The following is a 22,872-nucleotide window of genomic DNA, read 5'->3' as shown; positions in this document are numbered from 1 at the left end:
CAGCTCGAACAAGCCTACTTTCGTCACTCCCTGGAGTGAGGAAAGTGCGACTTTCCTCACTCCAGGGAGTGAAACAAGGTAGCTTTTTAATTTAGTGAAGGCCGGTCCGGTCCGGTCTCGTCTCGTCTCGTATCGTATCGTATCGTATCGTATCGTATCGTACATATTATAATACTTTTTTTTCTGTTTATTCTGTGTAATTCGAAATACATTTTAACCTTTAATATGTTCTCACTACTGAGGTGAAAAATTATGTGTGCAACACGAGAGCAAAGTTATTTTACATCTCGTGTTTTTGAGTCCCTCGCTACGCTCAAGATTCTACCTTAGAATCACTCGCTTCGCTCGTGATTCAATTATAGTATCTTTCGCTTTCTCGGGACTCAAAATAAACACTCGCAAGAAAAACCAACTTTCCTCTCTTGTTGCACAAATAACTATTATTTTATCTACTTATTTGATGCTGACTGTGCAATAACTATGTATTTTAGTTATTGCGGGGTGCCTATGTGACAATCGTTTGCGCTACGATAACGAAACGCTTTCTCTCTATCACTCTTCCATATTAGTGCAACAGTGACAGTTGCGCTTCTTTCGCTACGGAGCGTAAACGATTGACATGTTAGCTACGTATGTACTCTGTTTACGTTGGATGCAGTCTGATTTGTCCTTAATTGTTTGATATAAATCAATGTTACGACTGCATGCGTCGTGTGCCATACCTAATTAGCATTTCCCACGTCACTTGTAATTTTTGTATAAATTGTACAAGTCAATGTGGTGAATGGTGGCATGTGACGCTTCCTTTACAATACGTAAGGTGTAAACGGGAGTGCTACACTTTATTACCGCTGTGCGCTTCAGCTTCAACGCGTTAATGATTAATAGTTTTTACGTCAGACCATTGAGCATCTGCCCGGTCCGCGCAAGTGGAGCCTTGACGTTTTTTACCGGCGTAACTAATGGCAGGTGATGCCATCCTTGTGCGGGCACATTAAACGACAGCACGCGCCGACATTCATGACATGACAGATGTCGCAGGTGTGTCAAAGTTAAATGTCATGCGCAGGCTCCGATAAATATTCATACACCTAATTATTCTTTAACCTTAATGTTATGGAGAAATGCTGTACCGTTCCTGACCATTATGTTGTGTGACAATAACGTTCCGACTCTGTGATGATGCGCATTACTGACATTATGTCTCGCTTGACTAAGTACTATGTGTATGTATACTATATTTGAGACGCTTAGGATATTTTGGTGTCACAGAGTCGGAATCAATCACGGGATTTGTGCCATTGTATTGAAACTCACGATTACCTACCATTCGAATTTAACAAGAACTAACAAGTGCAGTCGACATCGACTTTTGCATTGTTCGCAAATATGAATTATGTATCAAGTTCTCACTTAGTGCCAAGAAGGAATTGTTTATCTCAATCAATGCGCCCCCTCAGCGCCCACCGGTGGACATTTACTTCCTCTGCCGGGTAGTACCTACTTTCTTCGTTCTTTAACAATTTTTGCAAATGTCGACTGTGTTCGTACTCGTAGAACTGTTGATGTCGATGGTACAAGATTCGTAGAGAAATGGAAATTGGATTTACGTGCGATAGTCGGATAAATTATGTTGTTTTGAGTATGCTTGTTGGTCGTACAGTCTAGTAACCCGTGTTGTCTTGGTGGTTATTGCTATCGGGGTGAAATGGTGATTTATTTGCCTATTGTGATGTCGTGTGGAAACAGCAAGGGAGTTATTGGATTCATTAATGCCGCGTGTCTTGTGTTCGCTTGAATAGTTCTAGGATTTAACATTAATTGTGAATATCGCGGTGTATGATCACTTAAATAATATTTTTAAGCTTCTGGTAAAAATAGGAAAATATAGTCAAGTACCTATGAACATAATTTTTCTGATTGTTTAAATACTTTAAATACATAGGTATAGTTACAAAAATACTCATAAAACGTGTTAGTTAGAATTACTATAATAAAAAACAACAAGAAAAATTACAGACATGTGATTGTTTAAGACAAAATAGGTACGGACGGTAAACATTTTGATGTTTTTTTGTGCGAAATATTATTATAAGAACACCAACGTTTGTTATTTACTTAAATTAACACACAAGACTTCTAGGACCACCCTTCGCCTTAATCAGTTTTGATTAGAGAGTATCAAGATTTTCATAAATTACCAAACAAGGAAGCAGCAGATTCAGATCGAGATAGCAGCCATTCAAATCACTTTCGCACCACCCACGATCATTGTGCAGACTTATTAGTCCTAAACCTAGTCGTTTATCTGCTCACTTTCACACTCTCAATGCTAAATTAAATGACCAATTGAACGACATGAGAAAGCCTGTTTATTAGCAATTGGCTGGAAGGTAGTAAACACTTGGGTAATGCTATGTTGTCAAACGTTGGTGTAGTGTCAACCTTAATTATTTGCAGGCAATTCGCTCCCATGGCTCGATCAGAGAAATGCGGTTAAGTTGCCTTGTTAGTTTAAGTTATGTTATGTGATACAATTGATAGAGCATCGCATAAGATGGAAAGTCAAAGATGGAGGTAAGTGGAAGGAGTATTTTTCCTAATTCCTAAAGCTTTTCGAAGTTTTCAGCAATTAAGGAATTCGTATCAACAGCAAAGTGAAACGCTGCTCTAGAGGACTACACATCTAGGTTTTGACAATCGAGAAATTCGGGAATTTAATGGGACATATAAAATTCAACGCGCGAGCTAAAAAAAACAGAACTAAAACCTTGTGTCACTAAACTGTTGACACTAAACTCGGATTGATCATGTAGGTAACAAAATGTTATGAAGACTAACATGGGCAAAAACAAATTAGAGCCTAACTTTCTGTATGATTGGGTCTTGTTAGCTCAAGGAGCAGTTACTAATATTTCTATCAGCATGCCTCATACACTGGTCGTCGGCTCAGGCGCATCACGTCTTCAATATGACAGCGCGTGGGCGCGACAAGGCTAACTGCGAGATTATAGTGCTTCGCACTCCCTTGCGACGTGCTTTCCGCGAGGGTAGCGAATGCTTTCCGGCCAATTTCACTAGCTATTGTACTAGAGCTAGACTCGGATTGATACAGCGGAAATGGATAATTGATAAATAATAATATGCAGGCAGTTTTGCAAGTGACGTACCTTACCTATGGGAATTAAGATTGCTTGTTTACTACCTGGCCTTTTAACTTGACTGGCTCATTAGTTATCTCTTAGTTATAGTTACTATATCCACCACTTACTCTTCAGGATCATGACGTTATTTATCGTGTTAATTCCTATCTGATTAGCTCGAATAGCCGCAAGGTCATTATTTGTTTTCGGTTTAATTAATAGCCTGTAACTCTACTTATGTATAAAATATGTAACGGGTATGAACTATACAAATTCGACAACAGTAGCCAGAATAAAAATATTTCTGTATCGACTGAAGTATAATAAGGAAAAACTAATTCACATCAAGTATTGACGTTGTAAATTCCAGACCAATACAAGCAGTATCAACTGTATCAAGTAAGTGCCACAAATCGGTTCAATTGGTCCACACAGCTGCAGAATTAATAACATAACTTAAGCTCACATGAAAGTATAATGTTTTGTGTATTTATTTACTGTGTAGCTGTTGATTTATTCGCAATTTGAGATAATAATCTTTGTATTTGCTTTTTTATAATTTACAGCATCTGCATCTGATTGTGTATAATTTCACTCTTCTACTACACTCTTCTCTTTGGAGAAGCAGCGGTTTGGATACGTATACGATTTGCTTTACTTGATTTCTCGTTGATTGTCATAACATAAAACTTAACTCACCAATCCTTTCAGTACTTTTGGTCTCATAATGTCCGCATCTCCGTCTGCGCATCACGCGAGTCGTGGGAGTGTATCTATGACATACAGTATCTAGCCAGACATTCGAGAAAGCGTTTGTCTATGATCACGACTCGTGTGCTCCCACTAAATGTGCTCGGGTATGGGTCTTTAGCGATTTCTTATGGCGAAGCTGTCTTTGATCGTGATCACTTGCTTGTTTGATGAAAATTGCCACGATGTGATCAGGATTGTGTCCTAACACGTTAATAAGTACAAAGTTTCTAGATCTAGTAGTACTAAGTTGTAGCTTACCGGATATGCATGCTTGTGTGCATGCACGGAAAGCCTGCGGGTAGTTTGCAATAAGCCAATGTAAATACACTAGTATAAAAGGACATAATTTAAACATTGACACTAGGATTGCTATTTTTCAGGAAGTTTGAAGCTTATTGTAAATTGTACCTACATAATACATCTTCCAATAGGACATATTACGCGAAACTCTGCGTAGGGGGCGCCATTACCACAATCTGAGGGTCTATCGCGAAACAAGAAAATCGACATTTCGTTATCTAACATCTCTGTCACTCTTTCATATTCGAGCGATAAAGAGGCAGATAGCGCAATTTCGGATTCGCGTTTTCCTTCCTAAAGGTCCTAAAGGTCCTTTGTAAACAAACCGCCTTGATGCATCAATGTCATATTTTATTATCTCTGAAAACTTATCAAAAAACTGTTAAAGGCACAGTATGTACAAGTTACTCTATGGTTTACTAAAGGGGCTATTGCTGCACTCTGGTGGCAGAACATTGCAATAATACCCCCTATTGCCAACGATTCCCGTCTCCTATGGGCTAATAATAAATGACCGAAGTCCTGGCTAATACTAGTGGCGCCGCAGTGCTACCTATTCTAACTTTACTATTTATCGCAGTTATAATAAATATATGCAGTTAGAATTACAAATTGACAATTCAATAGGTTACGTAACTCCTTGTTTATATGCAACCTACCTATTACGTGTATTGTTAACTTTAAATGACAAATCTTATTACTATAAAATGTGAGGTAGTACACTTATACAGCTATAGAAGAATAAAACAACTTACTCCGCTAGAGAGAAAACCTTGTGTTGTGTAAAGTTAAGGAAGGCAGGTGAAGTGGGACACGGCAGTATTATCTTCTATTAGTATATATAGGTACTTGAATTACCTGTACATATGTGTAGTCGTCTGTTAGACACTGGTAGTGGTAAGTGTAATGGCATCATTAGCGTGGGGTATCAGGAACTTGCAAACCAGTCTCTGTCACATGTATTAGGCAGTAGGCAGTCGAATTGGGGCACAAAGTGAAATGTTTTCAGTAGAACACAGATCAACTTTCAGCTTATTTGTCATCTGCCATGGTGTAATGCAGCAGTCGAAATGTATCAACCTACTCGCAAAGAAAAGAGACTGTATATTTTTTATTATTATCATGAGATTTATTTGCGACTTCTAAAAAATTATTAGCAAATATAGTTACTGTTTGATTGGTAACGTTACTCCTGAATATCTAAGCGTTTACAGAAAGTATCAGGTCTGTATCGGATCGAATCGATGGAAGACCAAGATTCCTCGTCATAAATGCATAATTTGAATGGTAGTTAAGTATTGTTTGCTGACCTACCAAGCTCCGAAAGCTGTGCTTTTCATTAAAAATTTCAATTGATAAAAGGGCCCTTAAAAAGGTATACCTTTAAACAGTTGTAAAAAACTGATTAGTAAGCAGTAGTGACCGGGACTAGGAGACGCGCCTATTTAGCTATTGCGCGAAACGTGACACTCGTTGAGCCGGTCGAGCGACGAGCGAACGCGCCGGCGCCGCGCGCACTGGACCGGCGCGGCGCAAACGCACATTAGCGAGAAATGAATTGGGCATGGAGGATCCTTCGCCTTACGAAAAGGCGCCGATGGGCCCTTCAGTAATACCTCAACGTTCTCATTTGAGGTTATAGTTTATGTATTAATCAGACATATACTTCCTATTTTAGAAGTAGATGCCGTAAGAAAGTGTTGTGTAGTGGAGCTGGCCGACCAAACGCATGTTAGCAGGGGAAAACTGATCGTGAAAACATGGCCTTACTTAAAAGCGCCAATGGAATGGGGTGTACTTAGAGAATTCCCCTAACCAACCATTCCATCCGATCCATCGATTTGGCGAATATAGACTGGGCGTGGGATATCTTCCACTGCTAAAGGGCGTCTTATCAAACTTTTTACGGGCTGCAGTTAAGAGGATTAAATATAGGGACTCTTAAAACACCGGCCGAGTGCGAGTCGGACGCGCGCACGAAGAGTTCCGTACCATTACGCAAAAAACGGCAAAAAAATCACGTTTGTTGTATGGGAGCCCCACTTAAATATTTATTTTATTCTGTTTTCAGTATTTGTTGTTATAGCGGCAACAGATATACATCATTCTGTGAAAATTTCAGCTGTCTAGCTATCACGGTTCATGAGATACAGCCTGGTGACAGACGGACGGACAGCGGAGTCTTAGTAATAGGGTCCCGTTTTTACCCTTCGGGTACGGACGGAACCCTAAAAATCGTCCTAGATCAATTATAACTTCATCAAACACCGAGATGTGATTTTAATTTAAGTTAACTATGTAGGTACTGTAATGTAAATAGCGACTTACGACCCTTAAAAATTTAACTAATCTGGACTAAATTAATCCATCCAAAAGCAATTGAAGTAGGCATGTCGTAACGTAAGCTAATTATAGTGGAGATAGATTACATGTAAGTGCATCGAGCATTAAGTACACATTAGTTCCATCTTACAGCAGCCACCATCTAATGGTCCGTGATGTCTCTGTAACCTTTTTTTTTTTTTTTTTTTTTTTTTTTTTTTTTTTTTTTTTTTTTTTTTTTTTTTTTTTTTTTTTTTTTTTTTTGTCGGAGTGGGAATGCACTTACGCACGGTGTGTGGGACTCGCCGCTCCTTTTCCCTCTCTTGGCGAGAGGGGGGGAGAACTGGCCCTACCCACTAAACCCACTCCGGCGTTTCAACCTCTTGGCCGTTCGTGAGGGCGCAGTGGGATCGATAACATTCCACCACGGCGCCCTCCGGCATCCCCGGCTTGTCGCCAGAGTACCCTCACAATGGGGGGGATCAGAAACGCTTGGTCCCCCCAGACGTACAATGCGGGTTCGACACCCGCTGGCCCTCCTAGGGCTCGAGGCGAGCGTATGCTCTCAGCCTTCGACCCTGCCGCCTGCGTCGGAGAGGAAGCGCGTCAGCAGCCGCTTCCCGCTCCCTCTCCGCCTCCTCCTTCTGTGACATGACCTCCTCGCAGAAGGAGGCCACCGCTTCCCATTTCCTCTCGCTACACAGCATCGCCGCTATTATGATGTGTAGCGAGAGGTCCGCCACCCCCGTCGCTGCCCTGAGGGCAGCTCTTTCCACGGCCCAGCGACTGCACACCTCCAGAGTGTGCTGGGCCGTGTCGTCCACCGCGCCACATTCATGGCACTGAGGCCCCGGCTCTCTCTGTATCTTGTGCAGGTAGTGTCCGAAACAGCCGTGTCCGGACACCACCTGCGTCACCCTAAATGTCAGGGCCCCCTTCCTTCTCCCTACCCACTCATCCATTACTGGGAGGATAGCCTCTATGGTTCGGGTTCCATAACGGCCGTCCTCCAAGGCATCCCTCCACCTTTCTTTCAGGCGCTCTGCGGCTGCTCGGGCCAACCTCTCCTCCTCCTCCGCATCCATGGGCGCCACGCGCCTCCTGGCCTCAGCCCTCTGCCAGTATCTTTCGGCCAGCACCCCCGCGTCCAGCTCCCAAGGCGGGGTGCCGGCAAGGAGGCATGTCGCTGCGTGAGAGGTGGTGCGGTAGGCCCTCACCATCCTCTGGGCCACCACCCTCTGCGGCCGGCGGAGCAGCGCCTTCGTGGCCTCCGTGAGTCGTCCGGCCCAGATTGGGGCTCCGTAGAGCGCCATACTCCGGACGACCCCCGCATACAGCCGTCTGCATGGGGCATTCGGCCCCCCTAGGTTGGGTAGTAGGCGGCCCAGAGCCGAGGCAGCACCCAGATGTCTCTGTAACCTAGAAGTGTAAGCACACACCCACGCCACGCCACCACCTACACTGGTACTCCCATATTACTTGCAGCTAACTAGAAGAACTTGTCCTGGATACTAATGAATGAATACTTACTCGTAATTGAAATTAACGGATTTAGTTTTTACGGAATAATTATTTACAACTTTTTTTGAAGTGAAAACTTCTTTAGCGGCGCTGTGCACTTTTTGTGATGGGGAAAAAATGTTAAACTCGCGACAGAACTCGCGACAGGTCACGTGACGGACAGATTAAAAATTCGTAAGACGGACACGTGACCTGATCGAAATTATGGATGGAAGTTGATTTTTCTGAGAGATAAACTTTTTAATATTAAATAATTGTAATAGTTCTGAAGTGTTAAATTTTTAATGTAATATAAATTGTAATTGTTATATTTGTGTACGATAGCGCAATAAATGAATAGTGTATTTTACCACAATGCAATGCAATGATAGTAGTATAAAAGTACTATTATTAAAGCAATTCGTGCAAAATTATTCCCTAACCATTCCAAAATATCAAAAATGCACAACGTTAATATTCAAGTTTTCACTTCTGCCGGCACTCCCGGAGTGCAACCCTTTGTTTTTTTATTTTCTATTTTTATTAAAGTATGGTACATTTGCAACTTATATATAAGCGCTGCAGCACTGCAGCAGCACAAACGATTGTCAATAAACACCTACTTAAAATACGAACACCAAAACAAAACACGACCGACATACGTGGCTCTCTGGCTCTACCTACCGCCCCCGCACTGAAGTGAATTAACAATCATTTGCACCAACTTAACATAGACCCTTGACACGTACGCGGCCAGAAGAGTAGCAAGATAAATTATGCAAGAAAATAACAAATCACAACAGCATTTACTACACTTCTCTGTTTCAACATCGCGGAACTAAAAATGAAAAGCACCCGTCGGGATGCGTCTGAGTAAATGTCTTACACGACGTCAACGAAGGGTCACTGATAAGTTGTCGGCTTAACAACTTCCAACGGCATTACTGTAATCGGACACCTACGGAAGCGAACATCCATATTCATCGGTGGAACCGGTCGGAAGCACTTACGGTCCCAATTGGGCTTAGGAAGTGTATTGTGTTAAGTCAGTGTCAGGGATTTATGAGAGAGCTTTTATATTTTTGATAGATGTGAAGTATTAAAAGTATCCTGTACTGAGGCTACCGAAGAATATTTCTGATCTAGAAAGCTAAATTAATTAATTTGAGTAATACTAATGTTAACTAGTGAAACCAGGCACAGACGTTTTCTTACATGTAGTTTCTTGCTGGATGTACAAAAAAATTAAGCTCTCCGGTAGATCGTCAGAGATTGTTTTTTTAGGTAATAAGTAACGTCTTATGTTGCTTTTCATAACGTAAGCAGCGTAATTGGCTAATTGCAGCCCAAAGATTTTAAATTTGACCTCGAATCGCGAAACGAAAAAGGATAATGTGTTCTGAAATTGACAGTTAGCAACATGAATTAGTTTCAAGTACGCAACTGGTACTCCTTAGACAAGTTAAAAACATGTCCAAGTTAGCTGTGCACGCTAAATTATCTAAGTTTATCTACGCTATATTTGTTAACGCGCGGAATCCAGTCGGTGGGGTCAACGCTCGCCGCGGTTTCACACAAGGCCGCCGCTACACCACCACCAGCTTCTTTTAATCTAAAACAAATCGATCCACTCATTGTCTCTGGATCTGGAGTATCTGGACCACTAATGACCACACCGAGTGTTCCTTTTTATATTTAGATCGAAAAATAAAATGAATGCTTTCTATCATGCGATAGATTGGTGTAATAGTTATTATAGCGGCAACAGAAATACATCATCTGTGTAAATTTCAATTGTCTAGCAATCGCGGTTCATGAGATACAGCCTGGTGACAGACGGACGGACGGACAGCGGAGTCTTAGTAATAGGGTCCCGTTTTTACCCGTCGGGTACGGACGGAACCCTTAAAATCGTCCTAGATCAATTATAACTTTATCAAACACCGAGAAGTGATTTTAATTTAAGTTAACTATGTAGGTACTACAAGATATTATTAGGAATAAATTTATTGTATTCACAAATTTTATTACAACATTGGTAATGTAAATAGCGACTTATATTTGATCTTGAAAGAAATGAAAGTGTTTAAAGTAGGGACCGAAATCTTAACGAAAAAACATATTAGGTTAAAAATGAACTTTGAACTATTGTCATTGAGATAAAAACGTTTTAAAGCTCGTTCTAAATAAAGACAGTTACATTTGTCAACACACAATACAGTTAGAAATAGTTGCTTTATTTATGTGTAAATGCTCTTAACAAGCGAACTTAAAAGCTTTTCGTTGTACTCGAATGCTTTTTAAGTTCAACACGAGTTCTAAGTGTTTTTGCTATTAACATTAACCTTTGCAGTTAACCTATAACTAAATATTTCGACTCTATCAGAGATAGTATGTCTCAGGTTTACACGACGATATGTTCTACTGGGTTCTTCGAAAATAGATATGAACAATCACGTTACGTATAACGTAGGCGAGAAATAAGTGCTCTTGGCGCTGATACATAGAATTTATATAAGAAGGCATAAAGCATATTATTTTGTACAATCAGCATCAAACGTAGCATTATCTGACTATGCGTCAAAAGTACTTACCATTATTTATGTCTCTATAATGTAGTACAATTAGACTGTGTACTTTTGAACGCCAACTGTAGAGATATATCACTATTTGGAAAAGTATTTGAGGGTGTCAGATACTTTTGGCGCGTTGTTTCATCCGCTACTATTGATGCTGACTGTACTCCAAGATACTAGGAATATCTAAACTTATATTTATTTCGCTAATATTACGTATTTAACTATTTAAGTTCGATACGCAGGCATACCTGTCATCTGTAGAGCTTTACTTCATACAATACTTTGTGGTGAGATATTAATAATGGCTCATTTAACGCCATAAGCACTATAATGGGAAAGTAGATTGCCTAAGTAATATCGCTAAGGGGGCAGTCACGGACCGTAAAATGAGTTCCGAAGAGCATTGAGTTTCTACAGAGTCCAGTGAACTGCGATGTCTTAATCCTACTTAAATGGATCTATTATATTGGAATGGTCCTATTATATTGGTAAGTCAAAACGTTTAAATATCAACGAAACTGGAATTAACTGACATATATCTATATCCGTATGTTGGTTACTTATATTACGTAAAAGAAGATTTGAGAGTAACAAGTAACCTATATCTAGACGCATACTGTACAGTTTAATTTACGCTAGTAGTATTACAAAGTTTGACATACACAAGCAAAATGTGTTAACATACCTGCAAGTTACTCCATCTTATTATATCGCACCGGAATTACCTGCAAACATAAACCAAAGATTAGTCAAAACACTTTAATCCGAATACGTATATAACCAAGTTAAAGCTCCGAACACACGGTATTTATATGCGCTTATAAGCTTTCATGTTTTATGGTAGAAAAAAATCTTATTAAATCATTTCACGCCTAAATAAAACACAGATCGTAAGGCGAGGCGTTAACGTAGTCAAAATATTCTCTATTTAAGTATCAGCCGCGAGCTATTCAGGAGATAACTGCGCCTGGCCGGCTGCCAACTGCAAGCGTATTTCAGGACATCCTTTTATGCGTTTTATTAGGTTCCCAAGTTATTTTCTTCACGGCTACTATTAGATCGTGAGTGTTAGCAAAAACTATTCTAGTAAATACGAATAGGAGTAAGTATACGTTATTGTTGAAACTGCGAATTCGAAAATGTGTTTAAAGAGATAAAAATTTGTCCTTAAATAACTTAAATAAGCATAACATGGAGAGATCTCGGCGTGGCCCAAATCGATTAGTTAGCTTACCAATAACTCGTAAAACAAAAGCCAACCACCAATCATGTTCGAGAAAACAATAAATTGCTCTGACCACGCCAGTGAAATAATAGAAGTGTTTAGCGCTGATCGAGATGTATCGCCGATACCCCTGGGAACTACTCTAATTACAGCTGGATAACAGTTTGCATTGCGCAAGCGGCGACATTTTAGCGGGGCGACCGCGCAACTTACCACTGGTAGACGATTACTTTTCACTCGCGCTTTAAAACTATTATAATGCATTTTATTTTGAACTGAGGAAATTGTAACGTGAAATAGACATTTACGCGGTTACCACACTGATGTAGATCCGCACGCCGCTCCGATGTGTAACCGAGACAGCGCTATATTTTCACGTAGATATAAAGCAACTTAGCAACGTCCCACTCGCTCACCGGATCGGCTTGCGCATCCGCATCCAATGTGAAAATTGCCGTTTAACTACGGTACCTTTCCTTAAATACATTGCATCAACAAAAAATATTATTTTAGTCCTTTCTTTTTTAAATTAATCCTCAACTTTAAATTATCTTGGAATAGTTGTTCCATTACAAAATACGAACAATGAATTTGTGTCTTTTACGAATAAAAACATTCAATTACTGTAGCTAAATATTATTTCTGGGCCATTAAGTATTCGCATCACAGTGTTACGCTACGAGAACCTATGATAGGTCATAGAGCAGTTCGTGCGTGAGTTAATATAATGGGCTCAGGGCATTTACTTTAGCAATTGAGAGCTGATAATTGTAAACTGCAAGCTCCAATTGCAGCGTATTAGTGCACGCCTATGGTAATTAGTACGGGACCGTGTCAGCCACTCGTCTGTGTGTGTTGACAGCAGTATCTCGATCTCGATATTGGCCGATAATGAGCCGGTAAAGGCTGATTGAGTATCAAATTAGGTTTGAAAATGTAACGTCAATCGAGATCCGGTCTTTGTATTATCTGAATAGCTATGCTGCATACCAGACTTAGATAAATACGGAACATGATAGTTGTTAACGGCGATGCGAATTCTTTAGTGATAAGTAATAGTGATCCATGTTAGGTTAAATCTTAGGGACTAAAATTCGGTAAGAATAAAAAAAACCCGGCCAAGTACGAGTCGGACTCGCGCACGAAGGGTTCCGTACCATTACGAAAAAAAAACAGCAAAAAATCACGTTTGATGTATGGGAGCCCCATTTAAATATTTATATTATTCTGTTTTTAGTATTTGTTGTTATAGCGGCAACAGAAATACATCATCTGTGAAAATTTCAACTGTCTAGCTATCACGGTTCATGAGATACAGCCTGGTGACAGACGGACAGACGGGCAGCGGAGTCTTAGTAATAGGGTCCCGTTTTTACCCTTTGGGTATGGAACCCTAAAAAGAAACAGTTCAATAAAAGAAACCTTTTGTCAAGATTGCTGAGATCGCAATTTTTTTCTTATTTGCGATTAAGTTGACACGAATCTTGCCATGTCCTTTTTCTAATAAGTGATATCAGAGCGTCCAAGAATGTGACACAAAAGGCAGATTTGCTTAGGAGTATGTCGAAGAACACATCATAAATCACCAAGCAAAAAGTCGAATAAATCCTACCTGCGCAAGAATTTCGCAAACCGGAGCATACTGGTTGCTATTCCACAAAGGCAACATTCTAATTAGACAATAGTCGACCGAGCAGCCACAATGTTATCGATGTGGAGCATCGCCGATATCATCCCTCACGATAGTCCTAAACGGTGTTACCGAATCACCTAAATCTTAATAATTGATTTAGTCACGCTCCGGGAGGTTCACAATGGGCCGTGGTAGGAAGGTGTTTGTGCCCCGAAAATTTTATGTTATTATTATTACTATACTGTTTCTAACATTTGTATTCCAAGTGGCTGAATATTATTACTTACTTTAAATAAGGACACCTTCGTATATACATATTCTTGCAAAAAATTAATTAGATATATATCTTGACACTTTATTAGTTGAAGAGAGATCATGAAAATCATATTGCATCGACCGCAGTAATTAATGGACGACCGGCCAAGCGCCACGACCACAGGTAACAAGAGTTAACGATAGAAAATAAGTCAAAAATAATTTATTTAAATCATCTGCCTTTATGCCTGCCTGCTTGCAATAAAATGTGAATGTGACCTGCATCGAGGTCTTTTAAATGCTTACATAGAAACCTGGGCTCCTCTTTTCCTTAGTATTGAACAAAATATATATGGTCTGAAAACAGAGAGCAGCGCTAATCGCACGAATAGCACAAGGAGGGCACTGCAAAAGGAAGTGCGTGTCCGAACGATCACCGCGCGGCGATTGGCAAGTGTATCTATCAGATGCCATAAGCGATGGGAAGCCGGGATTTAGCGGCATACAGATTGCAGAGACGATATCGCTGATGTTGGTTTTGCTAGGCAGGGGAAAGCCGCACTTAGACTTACTAAGTATTCCTGGAAACGCGAAGGCAATCTATTACTTGAAGAACCGTTTATAAACAAACTCGAAGCAAACTATAGGATATCAGTGATAGTAGGAACTGAAGCTTAGATACGAGCATAATGAAAAACTTGTCTGTTCAACTTTGGTGGATAAAAACAACATAGTTATGCATAAGCAGGTCGCCTCGGTTTGCACGCAGCGCTTACATTGACACTTTGACACCACTTCGAATAAAATAAACAAGTTTATTTGTACTTAAAAAGAACACGTTGCCTTCTAGAAAACATTTATGTTAGTCGGAGACGCGGTAGAACTTTATTTCCAAGACAGTCTTATTAATTATGTATGGTTGCAAGGCGAAGGACTAGGCCTTGGTCGTATCGTGCGACTTTCATGTTTACCTACGACACTTACAATAAAATAACCGGGTCGGTAACACGCAAGTCACCCCTCCAGTAGGCTTTTAATCCTACTTTACTCGGTTATTTATTATGTGATACCATAAACAAAAAAAAGAAGAAAAAACAATCTTAACGTAAATAGTAATTTCATAGCTTTAGAATTTCGATATTGTAAGGTAACGTTTTTAAAATAAATAAAAACCGACAAAATTCGATTAAAATTGACACTTGGCGAATATGTTCTTTCCCGTTCTTTCTTGCGAAATGTGACAAAGACAGCGGCAAACCGATGGAACGGCCTTAATTTAAACTAGTTAAAAACAAGGGAATATTAAGCGCCTATCATTATGCGACTTTAGTTATTTTTTTATAAAAGCATTAAATGAATTCTGTCTGTCTGATAATAAAATGAGGTTCTTAGCAATAGGTAATACTTAGCAAAAATAAAATCAGTGACAGGTAACACACTTTAATCTTAGTTATTACCGATGCCGACATCAGTTGATACGTTTTGTTAATTAATTACTAGCTTCAGAGGGTGTACCCCGAACACCGAAGTTGTTCGCAAATTGCCGGCATCTTTCTCTTTTACTCCAATTAAGGCGTTATTAGAGTGACAGAGAAAAATGCCCACAATTTGCGAACTTCGGTGCTCGCGGTAGGCCCTCTGCTCACGACCTAAAATGAAATGATTCCATATGATAAAAACTATCCTGTATCCTTCCTCGGGACTCAAACGCTCAAAGTCGTTTAAGCGTTGTTTAAGCGTGAAGAGGTATGTAACAGACAGTTACTTTCGCATTCATAATATTAGTATTAGCACTATTAGTAGGGTTATCAAGCCACTGCATGGAAATACCTACATTTATTCGCTAATAAATAATTACGTGTAAGGCATAACTATTAGTTGACTGCTCTTCTGTCTGTGCCAGAAAGCCCTCTGTGCGCATGTTGGAGTTGCAAGAGTGAGAATAAAATAGCGATATGTCTTCATTTACACTAGTCCCACGTTTGTAGAGAAAACTTACCTACACATGACCCAGAGAACTTATCCATAACGAGTACTTTCAACCGTCTACAATTTAAGCCGTCCCACTTGCAGTGCTAATACTAAGTTAGCCCCAAGTCATTACTAACTCCAGATGCATGGACAGACTGACACGGTATGCAGGTTACGGACCCTATAGCGATAGGCCGACATGAAATTTCTAGCAAAACTCGTGGTGTCATAAATAATTCTTGTGCTAGGGATACACCGGCGTTAAAAGCTAGTTCGATACCTGTGCATACGCTTTGGTTTGTTAATCTCCACAAGGCTTTGACGTAATCTTGTTAAGAGTTAACAGTTGAAATTTAAAACCTATACCAAAGATAGATATAACTCCGTAATAGATGGATACAGTCTAAGGAAAAAACGTGCCTCGAAAATCAAGAAAATTTGATTCTCGATCAGAAGGCACTACCAGTTTTGGCCTACTGTCGTATAGATGGCGTTGACGGTTTCGTTTGTTATTTAACAAGTTTAACGCATATCAGTCAAAGAACATTGGTCAAAATCATAAAAATAATTAATGCAAATAAAAAAAATCATTTATCCATATTTAAATACATTTTATCGTATTTTTATAAATCTTCATTTTTAGTTTTAAAGTGTGTCGATAGATGGCAGTGAATTTACTGTGGTTACAAAATCTACTATGACAGTACCGCTCTATCTTATTATATCCTTTTTGCCTATACTACAGAATAATTAACAAAAAAGGTAACGTTTGTTCTACTTTTGAAATTAGGTTATTTATAAGGACTCAAAATTTTTATTGAATGATCCTGAACAAATTAGTGTATTCCTAACTTTACTGCAGTTTCTAATGAGATTAACGCCATTTGTCTGAAGCCTTTGGCAAATATTGAGAGCGTTGTGAAGTCGTGATAATGTCAAGACATAAATCTAAGGTTTGCCCTACTGGGACATTGATGGATAAATAAATCTTGCATTTATGACCTGCCGGGCTAGTATATGATTGGCGCGACAGTATCTCACGGCGAGATAGACTACCCGTCCCTCTTTAATTTCCAGTTAGAAAAAAGACGCGTAGTCTATCTCCGCCGCCGCCGCGAGATACGGTGTCGCGCCAGTCATGTGCTAGGCCTACTGTTGTGACAGGTTTATTGCAATATTATAAGTTTCTCTAATGACTAATTTTATGTACGTATCTGTGCAAGATTCATCCTGTCAAAGTAAGGTAAGGTCTACTGCCTTATCGATAATTAGAACATGGATTTCTTTTTTGGTATATCATAGTAATCAAAAGTGAGATTCATAAAGTTTTGCGAATACATAAACCTATCTAAACATGTTAAAGGAGCAATGTTGTACCCGTACGTTACCTAGACGACCTAATGTGTTTCCCAAGTCCCACCAACAGTTTTAATCGATTTACACTATTCATTAGCTTTCAATCGTTTGTCCGACAACCAGTAACGACTTCAATCTGCCGAGGACAGTAAAAGGGCTTTCCAAGCGGGTCCAGCTAACTGTACAATCTATTGGCTATAACCTTTAATGCATCGGCGGTTTACATTGATTCGACCCGCCTACGACTGCGGCCGTAAGCGATGACGTCGATGGCCTATTGAAACATTGTGTTTTTGGTGTATTCGAGGCATACGGTAACAAAGTGCATTAATAGGTATTACATATCGTCAGCGTAATTGTGTATGCAAGTACCAACGGTCAACGACTGCTATTTTTTTCCAACGTCTTGTGACCCTTCACGGCCTTCATCCATGGCAATTGGGCATGTATTTACCTAATTTCCGAACATTTAGGAAATTCAAAATTAATTTTTAACAAGCAGAAACGTCTGCGATCCATGCTATTATATTTAGGAAATTCATCAATTATTAAGAAATCGTATAAGAATTAGAACTCATAAATATATTTTATTACCAGTTTAGCATTTAATATTATAATTAACCGTTAAATTTCTACAATTATAATCTGCTGCATGCAATTGGGGTCGAGATTAACCGTGGTAACTGGGCCATATTTACAATATAACAGAAATAAATAATAAATTTAAAGTAACTTTAATCGAAAACCAACAAAGCGAAAAAAACAAATGTTCAGCCTAGCTGTGGTATAATTCTCCATTAGAAAAAAAATTAACTTCGGTCGCATGACATAGTAATATTTAACATGATAATACACGATAACCGTTAGGCCAAATACATTTACATACATTTAAAAATTTCTACTAATTATTCGTTGTAAGGTACTAAACAGAAACTTGAAAGTTACAAGAAACCATAACTTATGCGTTAAGAGTTTATAAACAATGACATGACGTAAGGTATTAAAAACAAGTTGGAAAGTATTCAGTAACTCATAGAATGACAAGAGATGGACAAGTCAATTATATTGTTCATACGGATGTTTAGACCAGGGACCGGCCCGCTATCCCTTATCGGGGTTTTATAAGGGTATTGCATAAGGCTTAACTCACCATACCCTTTGCCAGACGAAACCCTTTGTTTTGCTTTTAAAAACCCTTATAAAAAGCTACCACATTTGAGTAATCGGTAGCCCAAATACCCTTACAAAACCCTTATCATCCGCTCACCAACACCTTGCATATTGCTTATAAGGGTTAGCCTTATAGAGGGCTTCCCTTTTAGCATATGAGCGTGCTAATTTAAGTCGTCTACCTTGTTCATAAAGCACACATTACTTCGAATCCGAGCGATCGTCGGCGGCGACGGCGGCGTTCTTTGACTAGGCACGTATAGGTATTTTCTTTCCTTTTCATACACTACCGTAGATATATACTAATCCTGTCTCTTTCGCGCAAAGGGAAACCTTTATAAAAAGCGCTTAAAGATAAGGGTAACCCTTATTAAGAGCTAGCCTTATTTTTGGTTAGCTTTTCGGTAAGGGTTAGTCAAAGGTAAGGATATGAATGGGCTTGCAGTTCAAAAGGGAAAGTCTTTCAATGTGTTAGCCGTGTTTATAGGTAAGTGTCGCCCGTTGAAAGGGTTTTATCGCGGAAAGGGTTGTCCGGTCCCTGGTTTAGGCAAGACAAGTCGACATAGAAAGAAAAAGAGTATGAAGCATCATAGGATTAAACAAATACGTACACACCGACAAGAATATTTGCAAATTGAGTAGCTAAGTAATTTTGGAAACACACCATGTTTCAGTCAAAGCGAAGTATTACAATGATATGTATGAATAACATTCCACTGAGTGAAGCTCGGGTTGGATTTAATGAGAAAAAGCCCATTCAAATTTATTTAATAAAAAAATATATAAAAACTATTTAAATAATATGTTGTATATTACCTGTACAGATACATTTCAAACCTTGATTTATTACGTATAAGCTACGGTATATTCGCGTAATTCTGAAAATCACGCATAACTATATTTGTCAATTTTTGGGATACCTAATTACCTACGGACAAACCGCCTGAAAAACTTACAAATTTCGCAAACACTGACTATTTACAAGTGTCCACGCGACGCGACGTTTCAGTCACAAAGTGTTAACGTCCTGAAAACATTGTGAAACATCGCCGAACATAGGCGGTATGTTTGTACATCTGCCACCTCTAACGTTAATGAGAATAGACAATTGTTTCAGTTGTCTAACGGGGGCAACTTCAAACGGAATTGTTTTCAGTTCTGAAATCGTTCATGTAAACAACTGTGTAAACTTTAAAAGTTCAACTGATAGGTTAGAATAATGCCCTAAATATTGCGCCATTCAAATTCAGACAAATTGCGCATTTCTATAAGTAGGTATTATTACCCACTGGTTTTTGAAATTCGTTATGCACATTGCACATCCCTTTAATGCAGTGTTATATTGAATGTAATTAAAATAAATATGTATGTAGGTACAAAATTCAATTATTTATTAATATTTTATATCGACAATTGGCAAAGTCCATTGTTTCTTATTAATTTGTGGCCTTAACTATAGGACAAATTAAAAAGGGAACGAAATATTTACGAACTAATAAGGCCCCCTTTACCCCTGTTTGTTGACAATCATTTTATAGCCACGAATTACACGGCGTGGGAGGCTAATGCAGCCCCTCGAGATCTGGATGTCGATAATCGACCACCGGGACTCGGGCACTTTTCAACCAATTTGGAGGTGCGGCCAAACAGTCATAGAAAATGGGGCGGAAATTGTAGATTTAGTAGCCTAAATATCACAATTACTGGTCAAATTTTAAAGCTAAGGAATAACGGACTACGGACACGATTTTTCTTCTTTGTCGTTCGTTCGTTTGATTCCATCAGATAAACTTATTCGTGCGGGTTAAAAGTAATTGGATTTAACTTTGATTGTAAGAGTTACAAAATTTTATCGTTTATTGCGGGCTCCGGAGTATCCACTGAGTAGACACAAACATGTACCTAAAGGTTAGAAGAACCTAATTATTTTCATCTTGATCCGAATACTTTAGGTAGGTACATAACTTATACTTACTGATGCTTTAGGTAGGTATAATGTTCTCTTGACAAGTCTTAGTCACGATTTTCAATTCTTACAATAGCTAACTTGAACCACAAAGGTTTTTATTACATGTTAATGTTATCAAATGATTTAACGATGCTTCGCTTGAGTTACTTTTCATTTTGTAAAAACATTAGTATTTTGTGATCACGTGTTTCATTGAGCGGCGCATGCGTTCCCATTATGTGGCAGGCTCGTTACGAGCGGTGCATGGGCGGCGATAATAACAGGTTGTCGTGCGGATCGCGACGCCTAATAGGTTTTATTAATAAAGATTAACCCATTACTGGTCATTAGGACAAACTAAACTAAACAACGCACGCAACTATTACTGGTTGAACGCGTAGCGTTCACTAGTTTCGTCTTATACTTAGCGTGTCGAAGGTAAGGGTGACACTGAACTGAACACCCGATAAATATCAAGTTGCTAAACCGTTTGTTAGTAAAGGCTTATTAAGTGATTATGATTACCTAAAGCTGGCCACTAATTTGGTAGAATTTATCTCAACATTCGTGTTGCATAAATAGTTACCTATGTTTGGAAAATAGAAAGTACAAAAATTATATAGACTCATATTCGTGTATACGGAATTGTCAGCCTAATTACATAAACTTCAAAATTCTAAAAAAACTGGACTCTTGTCTACATTCCAATTTCTTAACTAAAACTAAATAAAATTATGAACTTTTAATGTATGTTGGGCAATGGGCCTCTTGCAACTAATCATCCCTCCCTGAACACACTTATTATCATTTGTAACATGATATAACGGTAACAAACATCCGAATAAAACATATTTCGTTCAAATATAAACTTCATGCATGAGGCTAATTCGTACTATTCGTAGTATAACCATCTTGATATTACGGTTTGTTTTGCGGTTTTTGAAATAAATTGATTTTTTGTTCCTGCACCAATACATTCTTTTCGAAAAAAAAAACATAAGTCGGTACTCTTTATGTCAAATCGTCCCAAATTCAAAAGTAACCATAACAATGCTGGGCAAAATCTATATCAATAAAAAAACATTGAAAATAAAACTTTAATGGTTTCTATGTCAATGACAGCCGAATTTCAGCCCACACCACAGTGCGCCATCCTGCCGCTGGCGGGCTGTCTATCACGGTCACGGGTAGTGATGTCGGTGTATGGGGATTACTGCAATGTTCATAGCTACCTACTATATATTCGTATTCGTAAAGGAACTATTCGTTGCATCACTAAAATGACAATATTATCTGGGGTTAGATACTAAATTTGTTGCGTGCTAATCTATGCGATATGTGTTTACCTCCCAGTCCTAACCAACCCTGGAGTTCTTATGCTCTTTACATCAAAGTAAATGAGTGTTTGATAGCGACATTTACACGCCGGCCATCAGCAGGCGACCATTAGCAGGCCGACTAATAGCTGACGCTACATGCATTGACACTCGGCAACCTGGGCCGTACCGATGGTCATTATTTCTCCGATTTATACAGACCTAACGACCGAACATTCCACTTTCGCCGTCATGCCCTGCTCCCTGTTGCTTTCTTCTGTCAATCTTCATGGTTACACTTAATTGGTACAATATTGTAAGATCTAGCTACGTTGTTTTACTGCATATTCCGTAATCTGATTGATTTGTTTTGAGCGTTGTCTAGAGATCGGCACGACTGTAATAAATTGATACCTTCACTAATCTCAACTGCGTTTGACAAGTAATAAACAATTTAACCGCCCACATCTATAACTGTTGTCTTTACCGCTCATGACATGAGACGAGTTTACTAACATTGTGAATGTGTCAAAACCCAAACATTCGTACTTGAATATGTTTACCTTGTTGCGTAATGCAAGAGTTCATAAACGATCTTCAAATTGTGTCTGCAACGACATGTTAACCTGTTTAGTTTACAATGAGGCATGTAAGTACAGTATTAGACTTTTGAACTTGTGGTAAATAAAACTTGTGAGCGATGGACTCCCGCCGAGCTTTGTGGAGCCGTAACCGTCGTCAGTGACTTCAGTCTAAATCACAAAGATCCCCTATCTCTTCATAAAAACAACCGAAAGGAGAAACAATTTCACAAACCTGAGCTTTAAAATCATTGGTTTTCATCATCACGGTTTCGTCGTGGGAATTCAAAGTTTTTAGATTAATTCAGCCTTGACAGATTTTTTTTAAATTTCCTTTATAATGAAGTAATTCAAAAAAGCAAAGGTGATGAGTTTAGTTCACAATTTTCGTAATCCAAATAAGCTGAAGATCGCACACTTATATTAACATTAGGCAATTTGATATGGGTTCTTTATTTAGTGGCTATTGTGGCTAATGCATCAACTAGGTAAGTTGGTAGGTTTTAATTATATTGGAGTTGAAGCTCTGTCATATGATAAACCACATCAAGTAAAACAATTAAACTACATACGTTCTCCTACTACCTAAAGCTAGTAACTAAAACTGTCGGAATTACGTACCGAATTCAAACTTCGCTTATCTACCATACCATACCTAGTGTAGAACTACCGAAACCTTACATTGTACAAAGACACCACTCATAACTATGAGCATAGTCAACTCGTATAGTAACCTAGTGTCACACGACACGAGGTAGGTATCGATTCAGTAATGGATGCCCTGGCCTTGACAACGGTTGTAGAAATGTACTTCAGCGTG

General features: G+C 39.0%; 1 protein-coding gene and 1 long non-coding RNA gene across 3 annotated transcripts in view; one reads left to right on the top strand and one right to left on the bottom strand.

The window, feature by feature from the left end:
- LOC134741191 (klarsicht protein) overlaps nucleotides 1–22,872 on the bottom strand; it is a 357,523-nt gene that overhangs the window by 319,159 nt on the left and 15,492 nt on the right. Inside the window, exon 2 of the mRNA XM_063673968.1 lies at nucleotides 11,283–11,322. The gene's annotated coding sequence lies outside the window, so the exon portion shown is untranslated. The remainder of the gene's footprint in view (nucleotides 1–11,282; nucleotides 11,323–22,872) is intronic.
- LOC134741220 (uncharacterized) overlaps nucleotides 8,101–22,872 on the top strand; it is a 257,435-nt gene continuing 242,663 nt past the window's right edge. Inside the window, exons 1-2 of one of the 2 annotated variants that reach the window (XR_010127868.1) lie at nucleotides 8,101–8,131; nucleotides 8,414–8,566. This is a non-coding gene — a long non-coding RNA (uncharacterized LOC134741220). Of the gene's footprint in view, nucleotides 8,132–8,339; nucleotides 8,355–8,413; nucleotides 8,567–22,872 lie in introns of those variants that run through there. The other variant, XR_010127867.1, reaches the window with a different exon arrangement.

The sequence above is a fragment of the Cydia strobilella genome, chromosome 1 (assembly GCF_947568885.1).
Source record: "Cydia strobilella chromosome 1, ilCydStro3.1, whole genome shotgun sequence".
In the NCBI taxonomy this organism is placed as follows: Eukaryota; Metazoa; Arthropoda; class Insecta; order Lepidoptera; family Tortricidae; genus Cydia; species Cydia strobilella.
The sequence above is the reverse complement of the archived record's forward strand: the minus strand, read 5'-3'. Positions and strand labels throughout refer to the sequence as shown.